Source organism: Piliocolobus tephrosceles, chromosome 16, assembly GCF_002776525.5.
Source record: "Piliocolobus tephrosceles isolate RC106 chromosome 16, ASM277652v3, whole genome shotgun sequence".
NCBI lineage: Eukaryota > Metazoa > Chordata > Mammalia > Primates > Cercopithecidae > Piliocolobus > Piliocolobus tephrosceles.
Genome location: NC_045449.1, coordinates 43007174 through 43017150, shown reverse-complemented (window position 1 = coordinate 43017150; position 9977 = coordinate 43007174). Strand labels below are relative to the sequence as shown.

Below are 9977 nucleotides of genomic sequence, written 5' to 3'. Positions count from 1 at the left end.
TTGATTAATCACTTCTAGACAGTGTTTATTATGGGAGATGAGACTTTTTAATCTCTATTACCACCTGCTATCTCCCACCCTCCCAATATAATTATAAGACTACATAACCATAGTAAAGTCCACATTTACTGTTCTTAGCATATTGTTTGATCTTACTCATTCTGGATAAGTTAAGAGTATTATTTTACTTCCTTCTTGAACAACTTATTTTTTCAAAAATTGGTAAGTATCTCATTTATTTTTACTTATTTTATTTTCAGGAATCTTGGGCTAAATCTTTCCATATCTTGCCATAGTTCTATAAAATTCCACTCAATTCAATTTTTCTACATGTGTTACAGGACCAACACCTTTATATGCATGCTATGCAGTAACAGACCAATACACTGAGACAGCAGGGTCTGAAGCAGAGAAAGAGTTTAGTGATTTCAGGGTATCAAGTGAGGAGATGGGAGGAGACCCTCAAATCCATTTGTCCAAGGAGTACTGGGCTGGGGTTTTTAAGGGGATTATGGAAGGTGAGGGGTTGGAAAATCAGTGTCATTGATTGGTTGAGGTAAAGGGAATGAAATCATCAGGATGAAGAAACTATACTTTTTTGGGTGAGTCCGCTTCTCATGGGGTCCTTCGGACCAGCTGATGCCAGTCATTTCACTGGTACATAGGACATGAAAGAATATCTCAAGTGGAAAAGTTAACATTTTATAATGTTTACATTGTTATCTCTAGAGTAGTTCATGGGAACTATAATCTTTTTTAAAATTATTATACTTTAAGTTCTGGGATACATGTGCAGAACATGCAGGTTTATTACATAGGTGTACACATGCCACGGTGGTTTGCTGTACCCATCAACCCGTCATCTACATTAGGTATTTCTCCTAATGCTATCCCTCCTTACCCCCTTCCAGGGCCCTGACAGGCCCTGGTGTGTGATGTTCCCCTTCCTGTGTCCATGTGTTCTCATTGTTCAACTCCCACTTATGAGCAAGAACATGTGGTGTTTGGTTTTCTGTCATTGGAACTATAATCCTGTAACAGGTTCTAGAGCTATAACAGTGATTCTGAAGCAATAGGCACCAAAAAGACTGTGAGAAAGCAGATCAAAGAGCAAGCTGACCTAATGATTAATGCTGAATGTGCTGCAAGCCTGGTTTATTTTAGTGTCTCTTCCCACCCTTCCCTGATGAATTTTATAAAATTTATAGGGATAATTTATTATGTACCTGCCAATGTTAAAATCATTTAACATTTTAACCTTTCTTAGAGGCTAACTTCTCCTAGATCCTTTCTTCCCTTGCTTTAGTCACAAAGAGTTGTTCCCTGAATGTCATCCTGGGTATTCCTTCTGCCTTTCTCCTATCTTGAATCTCCTATTTCCTGGATGCGATGTACTCTTTTTTTTTTTTCTTGTTTAACTCCATCATTTTTGTGGAGCCCATTTCCTGTAGTTTTCTGAGAAAGCGAAGTATGGCAGATATATTTTATAAGATTCTATCCTTTTTGTTCTACTTTAAAAATTGATTGATAGTTTAAGTGGGTATAGAATTTTATGTTGGAAACTTTTTCTCAGAATGTTCAATGTGTTACTCTACCTTCTTCTAGCTTCCAATCTTGCTTTTTAAAAATCTGATGCTATTCTCTTTCTTCATTTCTTTCGTGACTTGTTTTTTTTCTGGAAACTTTTAAGATCTTTTGAAATCTTCTTTTTATCCATAATGTTCTGAAATTTCACAAATGATGTGCTTTTATTCATTCAGTATGTTACATTCTTGGTGTGTTCTTTCAATTTGAATGATTGTTCAAATGGAAAAATTTCTTGTAGTATTTCTTTGATAATTTTCTTTTCTTTTCTTCTTTTAAGAGACAGGATCTCACTCCGTTGCCCAGGCTGGAGTGTGGTGGTACAATTATAGCTCACTGTAATGTTGCACTCTTGGGCTCAAATAAGCCTCCTGCCTCAGCTTCCTGAATAGCTAGGACTACAGGGATATGCCACCACACCCAGCTAATTTAAATATTTATTTATTTATTTATTTATTGTAGAATGGGATCTTACTGTGTTGCCCAAGCTGGTCTTAAACTTCTGGGCTCATGCTATCCTCCCACATGACACTCCCAAAGTGCTGGGATTGCAACCATGTGCCACCCACTCTGTTGAGCCCCATTTTTTTCTCTGTTTTTGGAATTCCTATGAGGCAGGTATTGTCCACTTGGATTGATCCTCCATTTCCCTCAGTTTTCCTCTCCTAATGTCCACCTCTATCTTTTTGTTCAATAATTTAAAAAATCTGGATATAATATTTAAATTTCTAAGAGCTTACTCATATTCTCTGACTGTTTTCTTTAGGAACATAGTAGCCTATCTTTCTTCATCCTCTAAAGTCATTGGTTATCATTAATTATAATTTTCTTAATATTTTCTCTTGCTTCTTGTCTCTGTTTATCCCCACTGTTCTTTTTATCCTGTTTGTTTTAGCCTCTGTCTTTCACGTTGACAGCTGCCCCAAAGCCTGGTGCCCATTCATATTTAAGAATGAGGCACTAAAAACCTGATTAGACTTGGGCTGGTCTTGTTGCCTTATAGAGTTTCAAGTAGGAAAATTTGTTGGCCAGCCAGATTGCCCCAAATGTCATTATTTATAGGTTTTCCCTTCAATCCTCTACCCCCAGGGTGTTTTATTTTTAAAATCTTCTTGGAGAATGGAAGGCTAAATGATAATGTTCTGAAGCTGGAACTGGGAAAATAATTGGAGTCTCAGATTCAGGATACAGTGTTCAGTTAACTCTCCCTGGTTTGAGTTTGATTCGCATGCCCTCCTCTGGGCCTGGTGTCCCTGAGATGAGGCAAGTCTGGTTCAACTCATGTAGAGAATCTATATCCCATCTCCTGATGGGATGTTGAGGGGATAATTTCTTTATAGCACACAGTGATGGTTCTACTCTTGCCTTCTAGGTAGCTGGTGTCTCCAGTTCCTTAGTTTTTCTTCGATTCTTCAGGGTATGTTAGTTAGCCCTCTTCTCACTGTTAAGTCCCTCTAAAGACACTTCTATGTTAGTTCAGTCTGCCCTGCTGAGCCATTTACTATTCTTCTATTTGCTTTCTGGATTCATCTCATGTTCTTCTGGGTTACAGATGTCACCTAGTCTCATATGAAAATGGAATTTGTGTTCCTTTTTCTTATTCTCTTTGTTTTGTAGGCTCCTTTTATGAACACAAGAACATTATATGTTAGAAAAAGAGTGTGTGACTTACCTAGATTTATCCCCAAAATGTCCCTCAGAACCAGGGTGACCAAACAACTTCTAGGACAATTCAGAAGTAAGCTGAAACAGGGAACAGGGTTACCTGCTGAGACAACAGGTACAAACTGGGACTGTCTTGGGAGAACTGGGACATATGATCGCTCTGCATAGATCTCAAACTTTCTTTCAATTTCTGTAGTACCAACTGAATAATATATATATTTTTTTCAAAAAAGATAAAACTCTCTCTTTTAAAAATTAATTTTAATGCAGTGTTCTTTATCTTGGATTCTGGCACAGATCCACAGGGAGTAGACTAGACAATGAGCTGAAAGAGAGACATTATGCTGTACTCAAAGTTGTCCCTCCCTTCCTGACCCACTATTCTGTTTGGTTCAAACTTTCCCCTTCAACTCTTTCTTCCCCTGGGATGGATTATTTCCCAGGGGACTCCTTAGTGCCTCGTGCAAACCGATCCTTGGAAAGCCTGCCCCACCAGCCTTCTACTCATGCCCAGATGTGTTTGAATTATAATGAATACAGCTTGGGCTTTAAGTCTGGACCTCTGTGAGTGAATGCAGTCACGCCTGTACTCCTTTCTTGGGGTTTGCAGGAAAACAGGGATTGCAACAAGTTGAATTCAGAAGTCCTCTTGGGAAGTTTATAACAGGCAAGAGATACATGCTGCAACTCCACCACCCGTCCCGCTGCTCCCTGCTTCCCCAGGTCCTTATCTTGAGACCTTGGAGCTTCTCTTCCAGTTTGTGCTTGCAAGCCCTTTTCCTCTGTCCCTTAATTTACTACAGTTCAGTTTATTTCACCAAAAGTACGTTGGTGCCTACTGCACGTCAGACACTGGATGAGTCCTGAAGGCAAGGTATCCTTGCTATTAAGGATCCTATAGCCTAGATGTGCCTAGGCATAAGAGGGTCAATATTTTTGAAAGATCTTCCATAGAGGTGATTTTCTTTCATATAGGAATAGGAGGAAGGAATCCCTTCTGGTATGGGGAGAAAGAACTGGGAGTAGAGAGGAGAATCAAGGGGTGGTGGAAGCACCCGGAGAGGTTGATAGGGGAAAACCCGGTGGCAGGGAACTTCACATTTCTTAAGCCATAGACTAAGAAAACTGCAAGGCCTTTGGAGATGCTCCAGTTGCACTGTGTTGTCTGTTGTCACAGTGGTTGAGGCCGCATGTAGATTAGACATGGCTGAGGGAAGTTTCCATGTAGCTGGGCCCGGGAGAGTTCTCCAGTTCCTCAGGGTCCATGGACAATGTCCAGGGAATGAGAGGCTCCCTAGAGCCTCAGTGAGGGCTGTGCACGTGCCAGAGAGGCAAGGAGCTGAGGGAGCCGCATGTTGGAACAGAAAGTCCATAGAGGGTAGGGCACGATAATGAGAGGCTTTGGCTGGGAATACACTCTTCTCTGGGAGTCCTTTTTCTTTAATGCTTCCTTCAGTCTAATCTATTACTGTTTGCAGCCTTAAAATAGTAGGATTTTACAAGCCTTAGAGGCCCCTGACTCACTCTCTGTTTCTCTCTCTCCCTCCCTCTTCCTTCTTATTAAAAGCAGAAAAAAATTTTGAGCTTTTCTTCAACTTCTTTCCCAGAGCTACAGGCTCAGTTGGCACATGCTCTGGCTTCCAAGTTATGCCAGGTGACAAGTGTAATGTTTTGCCATGGAATATTGTAGGTCTCCATCTTTCCACTCTGAGAATAGTTTCCTCTCTGCCTGCCACCTGAGCGCTAAGCCAATACTGTGTTTAGTTTTTATCATGTCAGTATTCCTGTTCAAGTTACCAACTTCTGTATTCAATAGAATGTCAGCTGTTGTAACAATAATCCTCCAAGTCAGAGTGGTTTCTTGCAGTCGTAATTGTTTTCCCATGTGAAGTGCAAATGTGTTTTCCTGATCATCAGGCAGTTGTCCCACAGGCAAAGATTCAGGGACCTAGAGAGTCGTTCCACTCAGAGCCTGCTGCATTTAGCCAGGAAATGAAGAAAGACTGTGGGTAGTCATGCCTAGTAGGTGTCTATGGGCCAGCCCTGACAGTGGCAGTAATATTTCTGTTCATATGTTATTGGCTAGAAGAGAAAATGGGTTTGGTGAAGAGTGAGCCAATCTTTGCCAAGCATCTTTATTTAACTGCCATGTGCATATGCTTTAATAGTGGGACATACCCTAGATCCTTTTGGAAACAAGCATGTTAAAAATTAATTTTAAAAGACACATACTTTGCCTCTCTTCTTCCAGAATTTTTTTTCTACAAGATGTAAGGCAGGGAATAATTACTTAATGGTCTGCTCTCAGTTTGAGAAGCCCAGGAATATGGAAGGACACTTGCATTCCTTTCCTGCCTGTGAGCTGGGTCCCTGCCGTTGGTAATAGTCAGACCACAGAAGCCTCCTGAGTACCTAAGTCTGTTTTAGAGACTTTCTCCAGTGTAAACTTTCTTCTTCATTTTTAAATGGCCTCATTCTTCTGAGTCTCCCTTATCACTGACCAACCTTTCATCTAGCTTGGTTTGGATTCATGGGTGAGGCTTTGGTTTGTGTACTTTTATTTTGATTCAGCACTGGTTTTAAATTTTGGGATTTTTTCTTTTTGTAATTTGTCTTTCGACTCACAAGTCATACCTGGTTAGCACTGTTCCTCTGCCCCAACTGGTCCAGGGTAGGAGATTTTACAGGCCCTGGAGCTCCAAGGTGACCTCTCCTGGGCATTGCCCTTGGCAGGTTGAGGACTCTGGGAGGATTGTGGACAGTGAGATCTTTGTTCTTGGCCTGTGTTCTCATTCCACCCCACACCCTGGGCCCCTCCTGACCTTGTCCTCTTGCTTGGCCTGGCTGCCCTTGTAGCAAGCTGGGAGTACCCAACTGCCTCCTGATGGGCCATCTGTAGGCATATTTGCTTTCTGGCAAATTTCTTTGCATAAGCAGCTTTTAAGCGTGATTTGTGTGACCCGTCCAGGTTTCTGATTTTCAAATCACATCCTGAATATTTACTGTACCTCTTTGGTTCACTATTTTCTGCAAAATTGGAACCCTTTCCCTCTCTGCCAATATATTCTTTTGAGCCTTTTACATAATAAAAGGCTTGAGTTTTAGCATTAATCATTGTGATTAATGTGATTCCGCTAATAACCTTTTTCTACTTGGGAAGGCTCCCATTATGGCTATATTTTGTGTCTGGCCTTGGGCCAGCTTCTAACCCAATGATCCAGGTTTTTATCGGCTTCGTGATTCCTCAGCATGGACATTAACCTCTCCTGTATCCACTTTCTCCTACAGATTTCAGGCAGAGCCAATCCTCCAAACCTTCTGCTGACCCACCCTTGAATAAAATGGGGCTGGCTACCTGGGGAGGGAAGGTCTGCCTCTCTCTCTCTGGGTGCTCAGACACGAGCCTATTCAGGGATTCTTGATGGTTTCCCCAAAGGTGATGTCAAGTCACATCCAGGCTTCATAATTCTTTGGCTTACCACTCACCCTTATAATTAATCATGGAACCTTGCCAGAAACTTTTTTTCTCAAGACTGTTTTTCAAGGAGAACATTCAAAGGACTCTTTGGCTTAAACTGTTCACAAACTCTGGACTTCTTTCTTTCAGGCACAGTAGAGGAAATAGGCTGGCTCTCCAAAGAAGTAATATGAGATAAGGAGAATTATGTGGTCTTTGAGATCAGACAGCATTAGTTGTGTGACCTTGATAAAATTATGTAACTTCTATGAGTCTCAATTTCCTCATTTGTGAAATGGGAGTATGATTATCTATCTTGCAGGGTTGGGATGAGGATTAAATTGAGTAATGCATCTAATGTAACTGCTGGTTCCATTTCCAGTAAGATAGGAGTCTAAGTAGTCTGAAAACCTTCCTACTAAAAAATACCTAGAAATGTTCAATAGAATGTAATGGACATCCTTTTATTTTTTCACCATTAGATTTTGTTCTTGATTTTTACATCTATTCTCATTCATATTGATATGGAAAAAAGACTGTTCCATAGTCACACATTATACATAAATTCAAATGTACATTGTAACACATTGAGCAACTATGATATAAGATATTTAGCTGTTTTATACCAATGTAGGTTTACTACTAGTTTTCAGAAAGGATTAGTTTCCCAGTGTTTATTCATAAACATTAGAAATTGTCATAAGTGATAACAAAATTTAACCTGAACAAACATCTTTTCAAATGCCTAGAACCAGAGGGAGCTGAAAACTAGGGCCGATAGTCATGCAGTCTCAGAGGGTCCAGAGTTTATTGTTGCTGGTAAATAATGGGCTTGGATTTTTTTTTTTTTTTTTTTTTTTTGCTAGGCATTGTTTTATTTTATTTTAAAAATAATTTTAGATTCAAGGGGTATATGTGCATGTTTGTTACATGGATATTTGGCATAATTGTGAGGTTTGGGCTCTGGTGTAACATTACCCAAATAGTGAACATTGTACCCAATAGGCCATTTTAAAATTTTTGTCTGTATTTTTATGAGACAGGGTCTCACTCTGTTGCCCAGGCTGGAGTGCAGTGGTGTGATCATGGCTCACTGCAACCTTGACCTCCTGGGCTCAAGTGATCCTCCTACCTCAGCCTCCTGTGTAGCTGGGACTACAGGCATGCACCACCATTCCCAGCTAATTTTTGTGTTTTTTAAAATAGAGTTGTGGTTTTACCATGTTTCCCAGGCTGGTCTCAAACTCTCGGGCTCAAGCAGGAGTTGAGCTCGAGAAGGCTCAATCTTCCTGCCTTGGCCTCCCAAAGTGCTAGGATTATAGATGTGAGCCTCTGCACCCAGCCCAACAGGTAATTTTTAAAGTCCTTACCCGCCTCCCATCCCTCCCCCTTTTGGAGTCCTCAGTGTCTGTTATTTCCATTTTTATGTCTGTGAGTTTAGCTGTTACTTATAAGTCAAAACATGCAGTATTTGATTTCTGTTTCTGAGTTATTTCATTTAGGATAATGGCCTCCAACTCTATCTATGATACTGCAAAGAACATGATTTCAATTTTTTTATGCCTGCATAGTATTCTATGGTGTGTATATCCTATATTTTCTTTATCTGATCATCTGCTGATGGGCACTTAGGTTGATTCCATGACATTGCTATTGTGAACAGTGCTGTGACAAACACCAGTGCAGGTATCTTTTTTTCTTTTTTTTTTCAATTTGGGAGCAGGTACAGTTTATTAACCAACAAGCTTAGAAAAATAATCATGGTAGACACCTTAGTTCAGTCTTCTAGTAAGACTGTTGATCTGGTCCTCCCTGTTGCCAGCATCTCCATTTCTACAAAATGGGTGGTCTTTTTCTTCATTCTGCCTCATGGGCAAGATAATCTGAAGGGCCACAGGAAGTTATTTGCTTCTTTGAAGCATTTTCCAACAGTATAGATCTCATGAATCAGCTCCTCCATGCAGATGATACTATATTTACCAAGAGATTGAGCAATCAAAGTGTTATCTGTCAAAGCAACTCACTTTTTATTGATTTAGCCATAACTACGCTTGTAAATTAGTTCATTTACCTACTTCAGATTTGGGTACGCCCATGCAATATGTGGCTCTACAATCCTCAGCATGTTAACTGAAGCCTTGTTGAGCTTCACAAAGGTTCCGTTGAAGATTTGGCGAAGGCGAAGAAGCTGTAACACCTTTCAGACCTTTGGGCTCACACCATTGGTACCTCTGATCCTGATGACAAACGTCAATTTGGGTTCTGCAGGTACACAGAAGTTGCCAGCTTTTCTTGCCATCCTTGCCATTTGAATTTCAGTTCTGTGCAACTGCCTATATTCCTTGTGATAGTGCTTTGCTTTTTTATAGATAAGCTTCCTCCTTGCCTTTCGAAGCATCTTTTGGGCAAACTTCTTTCTCAGGTGCTTGATCTTCAGCTCTGTGAAATTCCTTCTCTTTTTCTTAAGGGCTTCTGGCACAGCAGGAATATTCTTCTTCTTCTCTTCTACACCCTCCATGGTTCTAGCCTGAAAAAGAGCGGTATCTTTTTAATATAACAATTTCTTTTCCTTTGGGTAGATGCCCAGTATTGAGATTGCTGGGTGAAATGGTAATTTTACTTTCAGTTCTTCAAGAAATCTCCATACAGTTTTTCATAGAGGTTGTACTAATTTACTTTCCCACCGAAAATGTATAAGGCTTCTGGATTTTAAAGCTCAAATGGATATGGGAGATGAGATCTTGAGCCCTTGTGTGGCAGGAAATTGGAACGGAGATCACTGAAAAAATCTGGGGCATTGAAAAGCTACACCTTTGGAGAAATTGATAGATAGAAAAAAGCTCACTCACTGGCAGATATACTATAGTGAGATTTATTTGTCTTCTCTTGAGTTCCGAGTGGGGGATAAATTTCCCCTTGAGAATGCATAACAATATTCATTGACAACACACTTTTTTGCACAAGTTTGAGATTCTAATGTATTCTACTTGCATGATCTTGGGAGCCATTAAGCTGACAAATGAACATGGCACTGGTTCTAGGCAAGTAATATCCTTGGAATGACCACAGAAGCAAATACAAAACTACCCTGGAGAGCTGAATAGACCCTTAACTCAGGCTTTTTGGTATTTGCACAGATAGAGCTCTACTAGAATTGAACTCAAAAACCAAAGTTACAAAACGCACAAGGAAACCATCTGCCATATCTAAGAGCCACTAGGCAAAAGAGACAGCAGGATTGGAGCCCCAAGAGCTTCCAGTAACAGAGCTG

The 9977-nt window shown here is 40.4% G+C and overlaps 1 pseudogene; it reads right to left on the bottom strand.

Annotated features, from left to right (window-relative positions):
• Window positions 1-8478: 8478 nt before the first annotated feature.
• LOC111537320 lies at window positions 8479-9224 on the bottom strand (annotated as a pseudogene).
• Window positions 9225-9977: the final 753 nt, after the last annotated feature.